At 44.7% G+C, this 16,834-nt stretch overlaps 1 protein-coding gene across 1 annotated transcript in view; it reads right to left on the bottom strand.

Annotated features, from left to right (window-relative positions):
* Positions 1-12,527: 12,527 nt before the first annotated feature.
* The window catches only part of Rell1 (RELT like 1), a 65,424-nt gene continuing 61,117 nt past the window's right edge, over positions 12,528-16,834 (bottom strand). The window contains exon 7 of the mRNA XM_048414936.3: positions 12,528-14,514. The gene's annotated coding sequence lies outside the window, so the exon portion shown is untranslated. The remainder of the gene's footprint in view (positions 14,515-16,834) is intronic.

Genomic DNA, 16,834 nt, shown 5'->3' with positions numbered 1-16,834 from the left:
CACATCTAGCTGGAGAGAAAAGAGAATAGCAAACATAATCAATCTGAGATATAATCCCTGAGGATGGGAGAGAATGGACGTTGATTTTGAGGTGAGCAGCCTACAGTCTCTGCCATGTCAGAACTGCCAACCCCACAGGCTTGGTTTGCAAGAGGTCTGAGGATGCTTCTCACATTGATTGTGGCCCAGAACATCCTTAAGCCTTTGGTCCAGGAGAAGGAAGTCTTGGCAGTTACCACTACGCCAGCTTCAGTCACACCCCCAAAATGGACACAAAAAGGAAATTCGGACAGGGTCAAGAAGGAACTGATGCAGACAAGGCTGTCTGTCCCTGAAACACCGCACTGAGCTTGTGCAGTAGCTACTTGGCATGTCCGCTAAGTTCCCCAGCACAGTCAGCTCTTACAAGTCTTGGGCCTTCATTCTTTGCAAAAAGTTGCCTTGAGAAGGTTAACAGAGAGCCAAGAGTTCCAACTTTTTTTATGAAGCAGTCTTGGCCCTAGTCACCTTTACCCCCACATACAGGACTCACCAAAGGACCTCAGCTGGGACTCAGAACCCAAAGACTGAACAACTCCCCATTCTGGCTTCTTCTGTGGGTTGGCCCTATAGCCACCAGCATCTTGTGTGTGGAGTGTGTTCTCAGGGGCGCTTAATCAGAAGAGTGAGGTGAAGACGGTGCCCTTTGGAAGATCTGAGCATCTTGAAAGCACAGGCACACCCACGACGAGGGACCAACCAAGGTCAAGCCCAGACATCACGGGTCTCTACGATCCGTGTGTGTGTGTGTGTTTGTGTGTGTGTGTGTGCGTTGCACATGGAGATCAGAGAACAACTCATGGATCTCAGTTCTCTCCTTCAGCTGTACGGAGCCCAGGAATGGAGCTCAGATCATCAGGAGTGGCAGCAGGCACCTTTACTGGCTAAGCCATCTTGCTAGCCCAAGATTATTTTATTTATTATTACACACTGATTGCTTTTTTGAGTTAAGACTTACATTTAACTTTTCACTGGTAGAACTGAACTATCCTAGAAACGAAATTGTCGCTTCTTGGTTGCCAAAGTTGCAGACTGTTATAATTGTCAAGGCAGGTCCTCAAAAGAATGAGAATGTAGGTGTCGTGCCTGGCACACAGCTACTTGTCAATGCTCAGTGAATGATGTCACCTGCCATCTCCCATCTCCCTTCGGGTCTCTCTCGTCAGTATGTCCTTGCAGTCTGAGAGAGCTCTCAGTCCCGGGGAACTCAGCAGCAGTGCCTACGTCTAACTTTCTGTGCAGAAGGACGCACCAGATGCAGGAACATGAGCAAATATCTCTAGACTTGCCTGCTTAGTCACCATTGGCCCCCATAGCAGACAGGACAGCCCCTACGGTAGCCTGGACTTGAGGTCTCTTCTCACCAAAGGCACTCTCATTTGAACAAGTCTTTTTTTTAAAGAGTAACGTTTATTTAGTTTTTGACAATTCATACATGTTTGATATACATGCATATATTTTTTTTCTTGTTTTGGGTTTTTTGTTTTTTGGGGGTTTTTGTTTGTTTGGTTGGTTGGTGTTTTTGTTTTTTGAGACAGGGTCTCCCTACGTAGCCCTTGCTGTCAGGGAACTTACCCTTGAACTTACAGATCCACCTGCCTCTGACTTCTGAGTGCTGGGATTAAAGGCATGCACCATACACCAGCTTGTTTGCTTGCAGTAAATACTGAACATAGTCCAACCAAGCCTCCAACCCACTCACTCAGACCCCACCATCATCCCCCTCCCACCTTCACATCCTTTACTTTTTCCTTTCTCTCTCTCTCTCTCTCTCTCTCTCTCTCTCTCTCTCTCTCTTTTAATTAAACAGCCCATTAGTTCAGTTAATGCCGCCTACACAGCCATAGGTGTGGAGACATCCATTGGTGAATGGGCAACTTCCAAGTGGCCACATCCCAAAAGAAATATGACTCTCCCAGTGCCATAAATTGCCAATAGTTCCTTGGCCAGGGATGGAGTTCCATGAGCTCGCTCCTGTGCATGCTGAAATACTGACAGGCTTTATCTCACACACACCTTTTTTTTATTATTTATTTATTTATTAATTAAAAATTTCCACCTCGGTTTTCCCTCCCCCTCCCCACCTCCCCCTCCCTCCTCTCTAGTCCTAAGAGCAGTCAGGGTTCCCTGCCCCGGGGGAAGTCCAAGGTCCCCCCCCCCCCCCGCCTCCATCCAGGTCTATAAAGATCACACACACCTTTATGAAGGAAAAGAGAATTCTCCCTCTCTGGTTTCATTTTACTTTTCCTCTAGATTAAACTCACCCACCTGAGTTTGGTGACAGAGATGGTGACAGATACTCAAAAGCTGACATTGATTTATGGTAAGTGCTTTCCCTGAAGATGGAAAAGTAAGCCTTTAGTTTTACTTTTGGCTTTTTGAGACAGAGTTTCAATGCAGCCCAGGCTGCCCTTAAATTGACTGTGTAGCCAAGGCTGGCTTTGAACTGCTAATTCTTTACCTCCTGAGTGCAAGGAATTGGGTGTGTGTCACCCGTGGATTTATGTACTGAGTGTGTTAGGCTCTCGCATGGGTCAAGTTCCAGAAGACTTAGGGAGCAGACTGCTGAAGCTCACCTGCTTCTGAAGAAAAAAAAACCTCGCATTGGTTGTCAGTCAGGATGTTGATTGAAGTTGACTCACCTGCCTCTTGAAGTGAACTACCTGCTGTCCTTCCCACAAGACCAACTACCGAACAGGTGTCGTCGACGCTCTACAATCACATATGGCACAAGTGGTAACTAAGTTCCCTCTTTGTTGAATGAATGAATAAACACCCTGCACATGGCCTGAGAAGAGGTCAGTCAAGATTGCTGAATGACGACAGTGGCCTCATGTCCCGGTGACGTGCACATGTGTTTGCAACCTGGCAGAACTCAGGCTCACACGAATCAGGTTTCCTGCAGGCATTTCACCCTACACTGTTTGCTCTGTTCGAATCAGGCTTTCTAGTGAGCTGGCGAGGGGTAGACACAGACTAGAACATTGAGTCCTTATTCACCTGACGGTGGGAATCCCCAACTCAGTCAGAGACCTTAAGAAAGCCAATGTTTAGGCAAAGATGTTGGTGACCTCAGTTTTCAGTCATCTTGAATTTAATCTCTAAAATCCCAAAGCAGGAAAAGCACAGGTCATGTCCTTGTGAAGAGCCCCCCACCATTCTTTCTCTTGATTCCAAATGGCGGAGAAAGTACCTCGGCTTTTTACACAGTTACAGCCGAGAGTCATGTGTCCAGGTGTCCAGAAGTTCCAACCCCAGGACACTTGCTCAGCACCTCACACACACACAGGCTTTAGTCACGCTGCCCCTGGAGTCCCCTGCGTCTCTTGCTAAGAACCAGTGGTTTAAATTTCTTCCTCTTTCTTCCTTTTTCATGTCTCTAATGTGGAGACACTCCTGTTTCCTAGCCTGAAAACAGACTGTCCAGCTTCCCTGTGCACTGGAAGCGAAGCACACACTGCCTTTGAAAAGAAAGAGGAAGAAGAAAGCAGATTTCTAGACCTCAGAATGGAGAGACTTGCTAGAGCTTGAGGGGGTCCCTGGCGTCCACACTGTTGGCGTGGGCAGGTTCCTAGCCTTGTCTAGCAACACTGAGGCAGTGGCACCGATGGCAGACACCGTGTTGGCCTCACACTGGTCATCAATAACAAATACGGTACACTCATCCCTAAATAAATGCCCTGTCTTCTTCTGGTATGAATTCCACCTCACAGAGCAATAGTAAAAAAAAAGAAATAATTAAAATATCAGAGTTGAAAATTTCTTTCTCATACCACCCGGACCTGTGAAACCTACCTCAGAAACCACTGGTTTAGAAGACCAAATGAACCCACACTTATAAAAGCTCTCTGTGAATAAACAAAACGAGGCCAATACTGACAGAACATAAAATATCCATGTGTTTGAGCCTCAGCTTGAACACATGCACACTTGAAAACACACACCCAACGCCAGCTGCCTGCCACTGTTCCCTTACTGAGACTGCTGGGGAGCACTTTGAGGAATTTGGGAATAGTTAATAGGAAACTAGATTGAAATGTGACCTAAAGGCCAGAAAACAGGCAAAGAATTTCCCTTATCAAAACTGCACATTCCAAACTAGGATGGGGAAGGGGTGGGCTAGCCTAATTAGAGTACTTAGTTAGAACCCTGCAACTTTGTGCTTTCTGACTTCCGGCTTCCACAGGCACACGTGTACACAATATAGACACAGACATAAAAAAAAATCTGGAAAGAGAAAGGAGAATCTTGACACTTTGAAAGCAATACAACACAATGAATATCTCATTATAAAATAATAGCTGCCAGACAGTGGTGGTGCACGCCTTCAATCTCAGTACTCTGGATGCAGATACATTCGGATCTCTGAGTTCGAGGCTAGCCTGGTCTACAGAGCGAGTTCCAGGACAGCCAGGGCTACACAGAGAAACTGTCTTGAAAAACAAACAAATAAATAATAACTTACCACCTGGGCATGATGGCACACATCCGAAATCATCATCAAGAGGATGAAGCTGGAGGATGGTGAGTTCAAATCCAACTTGGGTTATATAAGGAGATGGTATCTCAAAATGGAAGGAAGTAAGCCAGGAAAAAAGGTCAGACAGATGGACATGAGGGAATGTAGTTCAGGTGGAATGTAGTTTAGTTGGTAGAGCGCTTGCCAAGTGTGCACAAAGAACTGGATTCCATATAATTGGAACCTAATAAAACCAGCCTGTAGTGCACACTTGTGATCCAGCCCTCAAGAGGCTGAGGCAGGAAAAGTCAAAAGTTCAAGGTCAGGTCTGTAGAGGTGGGTCAGTGGTTAAAAACACATCAGATCTTCTATGGGACCCAAGTTTGGTTCTCAGCATAAACACGAGGCAACTCGCAACTCTTGGTACCTGCAGGTCCAAGGGATCTGATGCCTCAGCAGGAAACTGCACTCACGAGCGCATCCCCACATACAGACGCACGTATATACAAATAGTAAAGTAAATATGTAAAAAATTGAAGATCATCTTCAACTACATCATTGGTTTGAGGCCAACCTGAACATTTAGGGTATCCTTTCTGAGAAAAAGAAAGGAAGGAAGGGAGAGAGAAAAAAAGAAAAGAAGAGAGAGAAAACAAAAAAGAAAGGGAGATAAAGAAAGGAAGAGAGAAAGGAAGGAAGGAGGGAGGGAGGGAGGGAGGGAAGAGGAAGGAAGGAAGGAAGGAAGGAAGGGAGGGAGGGAGGGAGGGAGGGAGGGAGGGAGGGAGGGAGGAAGGAAGGAAGGAAGGAAGGAAAGAAGGAAGGAAAATGGAAGGAAGGAGGGAGGGAGGAGGAAGGAAGTAAAGGAGGAAGGAAGAAAGGAGGAGGAGGGAGGGAGGAGGAAGGAAGAAAGGAAGGAAGGAAGGAAGGAAGGAAGGAAGGAAGGAAGGAAGGAAGGAAGGAAGGAAGGAAGAAAAGGAGGGAGGAGAGAAAATCTCAGGAAAACAAGCCTGGTCTCCAGGTTATCGTCATCTTTCCCATCTTTTGAAACATTCCTAAAGCTCTAGAAAAGGATGATGAGGCCCTCAGACATATATGTAGAGAGGGTTTCCCAGGTTCAAGAGAGCCAGCCGTGGTTTCTGGGTGCGGCTGAGATGCTCTCCCTGTCTAAAATGTTGATGCCTGAAGAGCAACAAAAGGTTTACATTACAAATTTGCAAATCCATGAGACTTGAACTCAAAGTTTCATGACATCGGCCATAAGGCAGGTGACAATCTAGCAAACACGGGTGTCACATTTAAACTATGTCACAAATAAACTAAGCTTATTAATTTATAGCAAGATGAAACAACTACACCAACACTGTTTCAAAATACCTCGCTGAATTGGATGCTTATTGGTTGATTATTGACTCGAATCCTCTTCATCAGTAGTATCTGTGAGCAGATGCTGCCCGTGCATGCTGAGATCCACTCCCCCAGTCTCATCACCTGTAAAGCAGAGGTGATGGCCAGGCCTCCCTCTGCACCACAAGCCCACACTGAGACACGAAGCACTTACCACCTGCCCAGATCCAGGGAAAACATCACTTGGTCACTCAGCTAAGGCCACTGGATCACTTTCGTGAGTCGCATTCAACATCTTTTGAGTAACTAAATCTTAGTTGCCAAACAGCAAAGCTCTCTGAGTCACTTCTGATGACAGTACTCTCTAACGTGATGAACCCTTTCCCACCCACATCACCAATTATCACTTAGCATTAGAAATACAATACAGAGAGGCACTATTCTGAGACAGGCTTTAATCTCTGTTTCATCCCTTGCTGGCTAAAGCACACGTGGAGGTACATGCAGGTACGCCCACTTACACTTTTAGGTTGAAGTGAGCACCTTATTAAAATAGATTTTTATTTTATCCTTCCTTGTGCCCAAATAAAATTTTATACAATAGAATGCACATTTGCTACACAATAGAAACCTTGAGAGGGCCAACAGGGCTGGATGGTTACTCTGAGAGGTTACGTTTGGTTTTGTTCTTATTTAGTGTGGTTTATGTTTGATATTGCCAATGTTAAAATACATGTGCCAGGCTGTGGTGGTGCACATCTTTAATCCCAGCACTGGGGAGGCAGAGACAGGTGGAGTTCAAGGCCAGCCTGGTCTATAGAGCAAGTTCAAGGACAGGCTCCAAAGCTACAGAGAAACTCTGTCTCGGAGAACAAAAAAAAAAGAAAAGAAAAGAAAAGAAAAGAAAAGAAAAGAAAAGAAAGAAAGAAAGGAAGAAAGAAAGAAAGATATAAAGAAAGAAAGAAAGGAAAAAAGATAATCATATGTAACAGGCAATCTTTTTAATGATAAAATAAAATTACAGCTGGTCCCTTCTGTCATACTTATGAGTCCATTCATCTTCAAGGAAAAACAATGATTCACTCAAATAAGGTGTGTGATCTGCTCCTAAAGACTCAGTCAGACCCAGTAGGGCTGGAGTCTTGTCTTAACCTAGCTTTCCCCTTAGGTCCTCAGTCCCTCTTCAAAGGCAAAGCATTGTCATTGGGAAAGAAACATCAACTGGCCACACTCTCAGAATTTCCTCTCAAAAAAGAAGCTGAGAGTTTAATTTTGTATAGTTTTGGTATTAAGCGAGTTGAGTGCCAACTCAATCTGGCCCTATACATGACACATCCAAGCTCAGGTAATGCTCAAAAATGTTACCCAAAGAGCACATTATTGGTACGGGAGAATTGTCTGTATTCTGCCAATCATATTTTAAATAAATGCTGATTGGCCAGGCAGGAAGTATAGGCAGGAAAACCAGACAGGAAGTAGAGGTGGAGCAAGGAGAACAGGGGTATTCTGGGAAGCAAGAAGCTCCCTCCACACTCCTTCACAGACCACCAAAGAGGCAGGATGTAATCTGCCCAGCTGTGAAACGTATCGAGCCATGTGGCTAGCATAGATAAGAACATGGGTTAATATAAACTACAAGAGCTAATAAGTAGCCTGAGCTAATTGGTCAACCAGTTTTATAACTTATGGAGATCTCCGTGTGATTTTCTTTGGGGCTTGCCAGCTGTGGGGTACTAAGTGGGACAGAAACCCCAACAAGCCGGCCCTCATGTTACAGAATGGTGCCCACATGGATGGCTGCATCCACATAAAGCTTGAGACAGTTTGGGAAGTAATTCTAGAACAAAATGACAGCATTGTGCATGGTTTCTTGGTAGCAGCAATTTCCCGGGTCTGCTCTGCTTCCTTCTTCTCTTCATCTAAGAGAGGATTCCTGACTCAGCTTTAGCTGCAAAACCCTGCAGCTCTTTAAGAGGTCCTGCCACGAAACACTTAAATTGTATTGATAAAAAGCTAACTGCATGCTTTTCGGTTTTCAGCCATAGCAGGAAAAAAGCTGTGCCGTTGTAAAATGCCAGCTTTCTGGGCCATCCTGTCAGGGCAAACTCTGACTCTTTCAGGCAGGTGGTCCGTGTGGTTAAGCACACTGGTAAAGCTTGCTTGCTGGCAGGGACCTTGAAATGCCATAGAGTTGTGGCAGTGAACAAGGCTCTGGCCAGTACCTTGGCCATGAGGTTGAAATCTTAGAAAGCAAAGAAATGGACTGGATCCAGCAGTCAAAGCCACGACTTTAATCCTCTCCATAAAGACTCATGTGGTCAGAAAAAGAGAGATATACAGTAAAGAGAGATTCAAAGACAAAGAAAACCACTAAATGGTTTACAGTGTGTTAAAAAATATATGCAGGCTTAAAAGAAAAAAAGGTTAAAGTTCTTAAAGAAGAAAGAAAAAGAGTAGTTGGGTGTGGTGGTACACACCTTTAATACCAACACTTGGGAGGCAGAGGTAGATTGACCTCTGTGACTTCAAGGCAGCCGCCTTTAATCCCAATGCCTGGGAGGCAGAGACAGACAGATCTCTGTGAGTTCAAGGTGTGGTTGCACACACCTTTAATCCCAGCACTGGGGGGGGGGGGGAGGCAGAGAGGGACGGATATCTGTGAGTGCAAGGACAGCCTGGTCTACAGAGTTATTCCAGGACAAAGATATACAGAGTACCTGTCACCATCACCACCCGACACTTGGGGCCAAGTAAAGCCTTTTCTCCTTTGAAAGTATTCAACCCCATGGAATTTATTTATAGCCACACGAAATGCACCAATAGTCACTAGAAGAGCAGTGCCCTCTGGACGTCGATGGGGAGACTGTGATTCTGCATGCATTCCCTACCCCTTAAAAACCCATGAGGGGATCCCTGCAGCAAGTTAGCTAGCTAGACTAGTTGAGTCAGTGATCTCTGGGTTTAGCAAAAGACCCTGCCTCAGTCAGTGAGGCGAAGAGCAAATTAAAGACTCTCGACATTAACATATGCATGTACATACATGCACATGGGGATGCACAACACACAGGCATAACACACACACATACACGCATGCATGCACACGTGCATCCACACCACACATACACATGGAAAAGTAAATAAATAAGTAAATCCACCATGAGAAGTGGCTCAGGAAAATGCTGAGCCCGGTTCCTAATGCGCATCATGAGTCCTGGAGCCCAAGGTCAACTCTACAGCAAATGCAAGGCTGCCACTCTGAGTCCCAGTTAGTTACAATAGTCACAACATCTCCATTACAGGCTTAAGACCTGGGGTTTCCTTCACCCAGTCACTCCTGCCTTCATCCAATAGGGCGCCTTCAGGAACATGGGTGCCGTGTAAGGAAGCATGTTGATGGGGAAAACAAGACTCACAGGATCAGAAAAATAGATCAGGAAAAAAAACCCAAATGTAGTCTTTTATTAGATAGCTAGCGATAGCCTTGATTTTTAAAGGTTTATTCGTTCCGCAAACACATTGTGGGGGCTCTCTCTGCACACCAGTGCCTTAAAGATGCATCCACAAATGGCCATATCATCCTCCCTGCAGTTCCTACATCCAACCAGAAGAGGGAGGCAAAGTGCCAGCCCTGTGCAAGGTGGAGTCAAAACTTTGCAACAAACCTTCAAGTTGTGAAGGATCCCACTTCCAAGCAAGCAAACTTCCAGTTTGGACTGTAGTTTTTAGACAGAGCAATGCTGGTCAGCAAGACATGTAGTGACATTTCAATTGTATTTTAATAAATAAAGACTGCCTGAAGATCTGAGACTAAAACAGTCTCACTGGTCAGCCTTACAGACCAGGTTATGGTAACACTTACCATACCTTTAATCCCAGTACCCACACTAGTTGCCATAAAATCTGGGTGGTGCATGCCTTTAATCCCAGCCCTAGAGAGGAACATAAGACAGACGGAGACACCACTCACACACAGTCTCATTCTGAGATTCTGGGAGGCAAAATCGCCATTTCAGACTGAGGTCAAGGTAAGAGTCAGTGGCTGGCTGTTTTGCTTTTCAGATCTTCAGGTTGAATCCCAATTTCTGATCCTGAGTTTTTATTAATCGTGGTTCAAAGACAGGCTTGAGAAGGGAAGGCACAAACATGAAGAAACAACAGTCTCTGAAACCACAGATGTTCCAGGAGCCCAGGCGAAGAGCACTGACCAGGGCGTCAAAGCTGGCCAGGATTTGGCACATTCCCAACACTGACAAACGTAAACGCTAAACAATGTCTTGGCATCTCTAATCTATATCACATGCATTCCCGAAAAGGCTGATTAAACACAAAATATGCCACTCTGATAACCCCCTTTGACTATGAAACGAGAAATCTAGGGACTTTCCAGTGTCTTCTCTGGTGCAGTCCAGGTTCTGGGTTTTCATGGACAGAAATTGTCAGCCTTTCTATTTCTCCAGCCTACAAGATAGTAGTATATCTTCACACACTCGAAATCAAAATCACTCCACTCCACAAAGAGGGAAGGTTACTGGATAGGCATTTGGAACTTTTTGCCTGCATAGAAAGGAGAGCTGGAGGGTGGACCATGAGTGACAGGTGCCTCTCTGTGTTCCAAATGAATCCTACAACACCGCAGGGACAGGCACTGAGGGAGCTGATCCACGTAGCCAGCTTTGTGGACACCCGAAGTCCAGAAGGAGAAAGAGCCGAGCCTAGTACTGGGAGCATTCTGTTAGTTAGCGTGGCTCTCCTGGGGTAGTTTCCAACTATGTGTATGCCCGCACTGAGCATGTACATCCCAGTATTGAGAGTAAGAGCTGTGCGTCCGACAAAGTTGAAAACAGGTTAGCATGAACGCTGCAGAGCAAGCCTGGAGTCAGGGGTTTCACAGGGACTTGGGCCCTGAACGCACAGACACACAGAGATTTGTACACAGACGTGTGTTACCAGAGTCTAGGCTGGAATACCCAACATCAGTGAGTGTATTCTGAGGCCTTATTTTCGTTCTAAAATAAAACATCATTCTCCAGTAAATGATTTAAGGTTCCCTGGAGATGCAGTTGGTCCTGAGACTGGGGCAAGGAAACATGAAAATACAAGAGCCTGGAGCATCTTCCAGGGCCAGAAGGTAACAAAGAATCAGAAAATGAGGGACAGAGGTGTGTGGACATGGTGGGAAAGGAAAAAGAGGGAGCTGTCTTAAGGGGTAAAGACACCAACCTTAAGAGCTTTCATTACAGGCACCATTCCCTATGGAAGGAAGCTGTACCCCTGCCCCACCCCAGTGCCCAAAAAAACCCATGTTGACACTGAAATCCCAATTTCTGGAGCAGAACTCATGTGACCCTACTTGGAACCAGGATCTTTGCAAATGTAATCAAGTTAAGAAGAGTTCTTATAAGGACTGCAGTGGGCCCTAAGCCCAAGGGCAGATGGCCTCATAAGGAGGGAGAGGCCAGACAGACACACAGAGAAAGACATGTCAAGACACTGCCCTTCAGTGACCCAGGCTCAAACCAAGAAATGCTAAGAACTTTCAAGCAACCACTTCCAGTTAGGAAGGAGGCATGAACCACAACAACCCTGGCAAAGCTTGGTTTTAGGCTCTAGCCTCCTGACTTGAAACAGCCTTCTGCTGCTTGAGTCACAAGCTCTTGGCAGCTTGTTGACCGGAGTCCTGGGGAAACCAACTCCCATGCATGGTAAAACTCGGAGGAAACTGTAAGCACAGGGAAGTCACTGGTCTAATCTCCAAGATTCACTTCTCTTCATTACAGAGGTTAAAAAAAAAAACAAAAAAAACAAAAAACAGTAACTCTGCTGATGTGTTTATCTAATTATTCTTTATCAATAAAGAGTCAGATAGTGGGATGAGAACCTGAATGATCAGAGAAGCCGTGGCGAAGCGCCGCTGACCTCCTACCTCTTTCTGGTCTTCCATTCAAAGGGGCAGAGCCACTCTCTCAGCCCCGCCCTACTACTTCCTGCGTCTATCTGTTCTCAATCCTCCAAAACCTCTATGGTTAATCTGGTCAGCTAGTAGCTAGCTCCTCCCTTCGTCAAAACAAACTTTACTGTCAGTCTTGGGAGTGTCAGAATGCAATCAAAATATCACACACTTTATCATAAAAAAAACCTGCTGGACACGTCAACTAAATGACCAAAATCACGGAATGGGACATGTCAAATACGTGGTCCCAGACATGAAGCACTGAGGAAAACATCACCCAGGAGGCATCCTTCCCGACGCAAAAGCTCAGCCTACCCATGTCCAAGTCGATGGACACTGGACAGAGCTAAGCAGCTGACGGTAAGTGTCATGATCATGAAACTAGAGAACCGTCTAAGGTGAGCAGTAACTCAGCGCAACGGGGAATAGTAGGGCGAAGTGGAGAGGGCCCCCAAACCTGGTTTATTTAGCAATCTTGAGTCTACGATGATTTCTTAGTCCTGATCACACTCCTATGGAGATACAAAATATTGATGAACATTAAGGGTAACAGACTGAGGGGTGCACACAAATTCTGCACTATATTTACTTCCCCCTGTCCAAAATCACCCTCAAGTTAAGAAAGGAAAGAAAACCAGTTGAGAGGAAGGAGTTCTATGTAAGGGGAAATCCAATGAGGACCAGCCCAGTGATCTCTCAACAGCCAATACTCAAGATGGAGCTCATTCAGTCACACTGGTTTAAGGCTTTTATTTTTAACTCTGCTTTGGTAGTACAAAATTCATAAAAAGTACAAACCAGACAGTTAAAAATACATTTGACACTGGAAACAGTGAAAATTTCTCTTTACAATTTTTTTTTTTTACACTGAGGTGGCAACTGACTCATTCGTCACACCAAGGAGCTATCCATCATTAGTGTTGTGGACAGTGAGCTCGTCCCGGATCCCCCTCCTTCTAAGGAAGAGAAGGGGGGTGGGGCATACACATCAGCTGCACTGGGAACACTCAGGATTCTCACCTAACAGTATAAACCAGTATAAAGCTTATGTGTTCAACGTATCGAATGCTGAATTTTTGGCATCTCTGGAAGCCAGTCATCCAACTAACTGCTCAAATATTTAAAAATGTTTAAAATGTACTCTCAGTATATAAATACAATTTTAAATATCTTTGAGCATTCTTTTTGGTTTTTATTGCTATAGAAAGTGCTCTCTAGGTTGAATAAAATTAAAAAAATAATTAAAGCTGAAGAATATCTTACATATTAGCCCATCACCATTTAAAGGACATTATGGGGTTTTTTTTAAATGCAAAGTGTATGGGTTTTTTGTTTGTTTGTTTAAGTAAAAATATTGGCGTAGCTGCACAAACATTATTCTCACTAACACACACTCCACTTCCTGGACCACAGCGAATCCAGCATCCACACTGGCTTCTCTGCTTTGTAGACACAACACACAGATGCCAGTGTGAGATCGCATCAAAGTGCATCTACCACTCCCATAAAATGTTAGAAAAAAAGTTAGTTTCCAGAAACAGAATCAAGTAAGTCTATCTACAGAAATACCCTGTGGTATATCTTTTTTTTTCCTTTTCTATTTTTGTGGTGCCAAAGAAAAACAAGCCCTTTTTCTTTGAAATGACGTACTCAATGCTTCCCACCAATGGAAGCAGGGCATAAAGCTGCCTCGCCCCCAGCCCCCACCTACACAATTACTAGCACTTTTAGGTGTTTTATAAAACAAAGCTAAGAGAGAGAGAGCAACACGGCAGCGAGCCACTAAAGCCGATGAGCATGCTGGGAAGGTGCTCTACCACTCAGCTAGACCCCAGTCCTCTTCATCTGGCTCCGTCACCCAGGCTACCCCTGAACTCTCTCTATGACCTATGCAGGCCTTGAACTTGCAGTCTTCCTCTGAGTGTCTGTTACAAGATGAACTGTGGGACCCAGAGTAAAACCCTGGAGGTCTCAGCAGGGGCTTGTTTGTATAAGGAGTGTTTTGGTTTGGCTTCCGGTGGTCAAAACTTTTTTTAGAGTGACTTTAAACCATTTTCCCTTTTACTCAAATAGGCTAAATGAGAATTGTTTAAGTTAAATAAAAACAGTAATAGTCTCTGTACTTTCTAAGTGAGGAAGAGTGGCGGGAGTATCCTGATAGCCCAGCAGACGATGCTGAAGTCTTGGTCCAGGGATCACGAGTGTGCAGTGCCCGTCCTGAGCACTCACCAGATGCTTCCAAGGACGTTTTCCAGGGAGTCTTCTGTAACCGCCCCGTGTATATGAAGATCTTACAACCAGTATCAAAATGGAGTCCGGCTTGGGTAACAGATGTGAACACTCCAGCATAAGCCCAGGCTGTGAACGGCTCCATTGTTCACAAGGTTGTGATTCCCAGGGAGGAGCCGCTTGTGTACAGAGCAGCAGGAATGAGCAACTGGGAACCACGGTGGATGACTAGGGACGGTCCACAGTACAAAAAAAATGAGCTCTTTTCCTCTGGGAAATTGAACTAAATTTCCATTAGACTTTTAATCCCAAAACTTCTTTCAAAGCAAACTGAATTCTGTGTTCAGCATAACAAAAATATTCCCTTTTGGGTTTGAGCCACACGCCCATTGACTTCATGATAGAAACTATATAAAATATATAAAAATATCCGCTAGTCAACTTCATATCTTGCAAGTCTGGAGTCTCTTAGAGCTCTTCAAGGAAGTCCGTGCTGCAAGAGAAAAGAACACAAACAGCTGTAGCAAAAGGGAAACACACCCCATGCCTATCGGCCCGAGTATTTTAAACGGCAGGAGAGCTGTGGTCCCCTTCACCCCAGCAGACCACATCCCGCTTCTCCCTTCCCCACTACACCTTCCTTCCAGAATTTCGTCCAAGAACATTTAACTACCGCCCATTCAAAGGACAGGTCACCTAAGACAATCGGAAAACACAGACATCTACATTACAGTTCCTAACAGTAGCAAAATTACAGTTATGAAGTAGCAACGAAATAATTTTATGGTAGGGGGGTCGCCACAACATGGCGAACTGTAGTAAAGGGCCAAGGCATTAGGGTGGTTGAGGACCACTGCTCTGGAGTCTGAGAACCAAGGGAACAAGGCTGTCTGTTTTCACACAAGCTCCCCCTGTGATCCCTGCTTCACAGGGATCTTTCTCAACCCTGTGCTGTCACATCATTAGCTGCAGAGTGATGACCTCAGATGACCTTACAAATCGCTTTCTATGTTCCAAATATCTCCTCTAATTAAGAGATTTATAGCTTTTTATTCCGAAGACTGAGATAGCCCAGCACAGAACTGAAATTCTAAAGATGTCATTGTATACTGAAACATGCATACTGTGCAAGAAACCTATGTAAGGTTAAGGAGCAAAGCATTCTCTAATCTAGCACACGTTTCTCTATAATCACTGAGCAAAAAAGAGAAGGGTCTAGCTTGCAGAAATATGAAAGACTAACAATAATTAGCTGCCAAGTCTTAGTTTAAGAACATACTATTGCTGTCGGTGTTGGTGGCACACACCTTTAATCCCAGCACTGGAGAGGCAGAGGCAGGCCAGCCTGGTCTACAGAGAGAACTCCAGGACAGCCTTTTTAGAGAAAAACCCTGTCTCTAAAAACAAACAACGAAAACATACTATTTATTATAAGTCTGTGCCTCAGACCTATAATCCTAGCTAGAGGCTGAGTAAGGGGGATCCCCAAGCTCAGGGCCAGGGTGGGCTACACAGTGACTAAGTCAGGTTGCTTAATGAGATCCAGTGAAAGGTAAAAAGAGGACTCGGGGGAAGCATTTGCCTAGCATGGGTAAGGTCCTGGGTTCAATCCTCAATCACTAACATATGGGAGGGGAAAGAAGGGAGGGAAAAAGGAAGAGGGAGAGGGGGAGAGAGAGAGAGAAAGGGAGGGGGGAGAAAGAAAAAAGAAAAAGGAGAACGAGAACAAAAATTTACCCTTTAAGTGATGTAGGAGGGTCATCTGTCTATGTGTTACTTTCATTGGTTAATAAGGAAACTGACTTGGCTTTTGATAGGACAGCAGCTTAGATAGGCGGAGTAGACAAAACAGAATGCTGGGAGAAAGAAGCGGAGTCAGGCAGACACCATGGCTCTCCTCTCTGAGATGGACATGGGCTAGAATCAAGAGTTAGCCAATAAGAGGCTAGATATAACAGGCCAGGCAGTGTTTAAATGAATACAATTTGTGTGTTGTTATTTCCGGTGTAAAGCTACCCGTGTGGGAACTGGGCGGGATGAAAAGCAGGCCTGCTCACCTCTTCACTACATTTAAGATATATCCTCTAAGATTATCCACTATTTTAAAGATATATTTACTTTATATGCATGAGTGTTTGCCTGAATACATGTTTATATACAGAGCGCATAGCTGGTGCCCATGGAGGCCGGAAGAGTATCAGATACCCTGAAACTGAAGTTAAGTAAGGACGTGAGCCATGATGAGAACTGAACCAGGTCATCTCCAAGAGCAGCAAGTGCTCTTCCCCACTGAACCAGCTCTCCAGGCTCCAAGATTATCATTTTATATTTTCTGGACCATTCATACTATTCATAGTGACTTATGATGGAGATGAGAGAGGAAACTGATTTTCCAAAGAGATGAACTGGATCAAGGATCATCTTCTTAGCTAAAATGGAAAGGAAATACTATCCCCTAAAATGGCATAAGTCAAGTTTTCAATTCTAAACACAAGTGGTCCTTTACGGTGCTGAAGAGTGGGTTTGTACGTGAGGATGAGCAAAGACAAGGCTGGGGTTGCTTTCAGAAGGGAGACAGGAAACACAACATTCTAGCACAGAAAAAGCTGCAAGGATGTGTGGTGGAAAAATGTAAAGATGTTCCCAAATAAATGGGAAAAAAGGATAAACTGTTAGAATTTTAGGACATTACTTAGAAACTATATATTGGCTGCTATTGTGTCTCCTCTTTAAGTGACATTTTTATATCCAGAAAAATAACAAAGTTCAAGGCAAGAAGGTCAGGCCTGGAGTGCAAGATTTCACCAGAGCAG

Source organism: Myodes glareolus, chromosome 8 (genome assembly GCF_982192425.1).
Source record: "Myodes glareolus chromosome 8, mMyoGla1.1, whole genome shotgun sequence".
Classification (NCBI taxonomy): domain Eukaryota; kingdom Metazoa; phylum Chordata; class Mammalia; order Rodentia; family Cricetidae; genus Myodes; species Myodes glareolus.
Note: the sequence above shows the minus strand (reverse complement) of the source record. Positions and strands in the feature narration are given on the sequence as shown.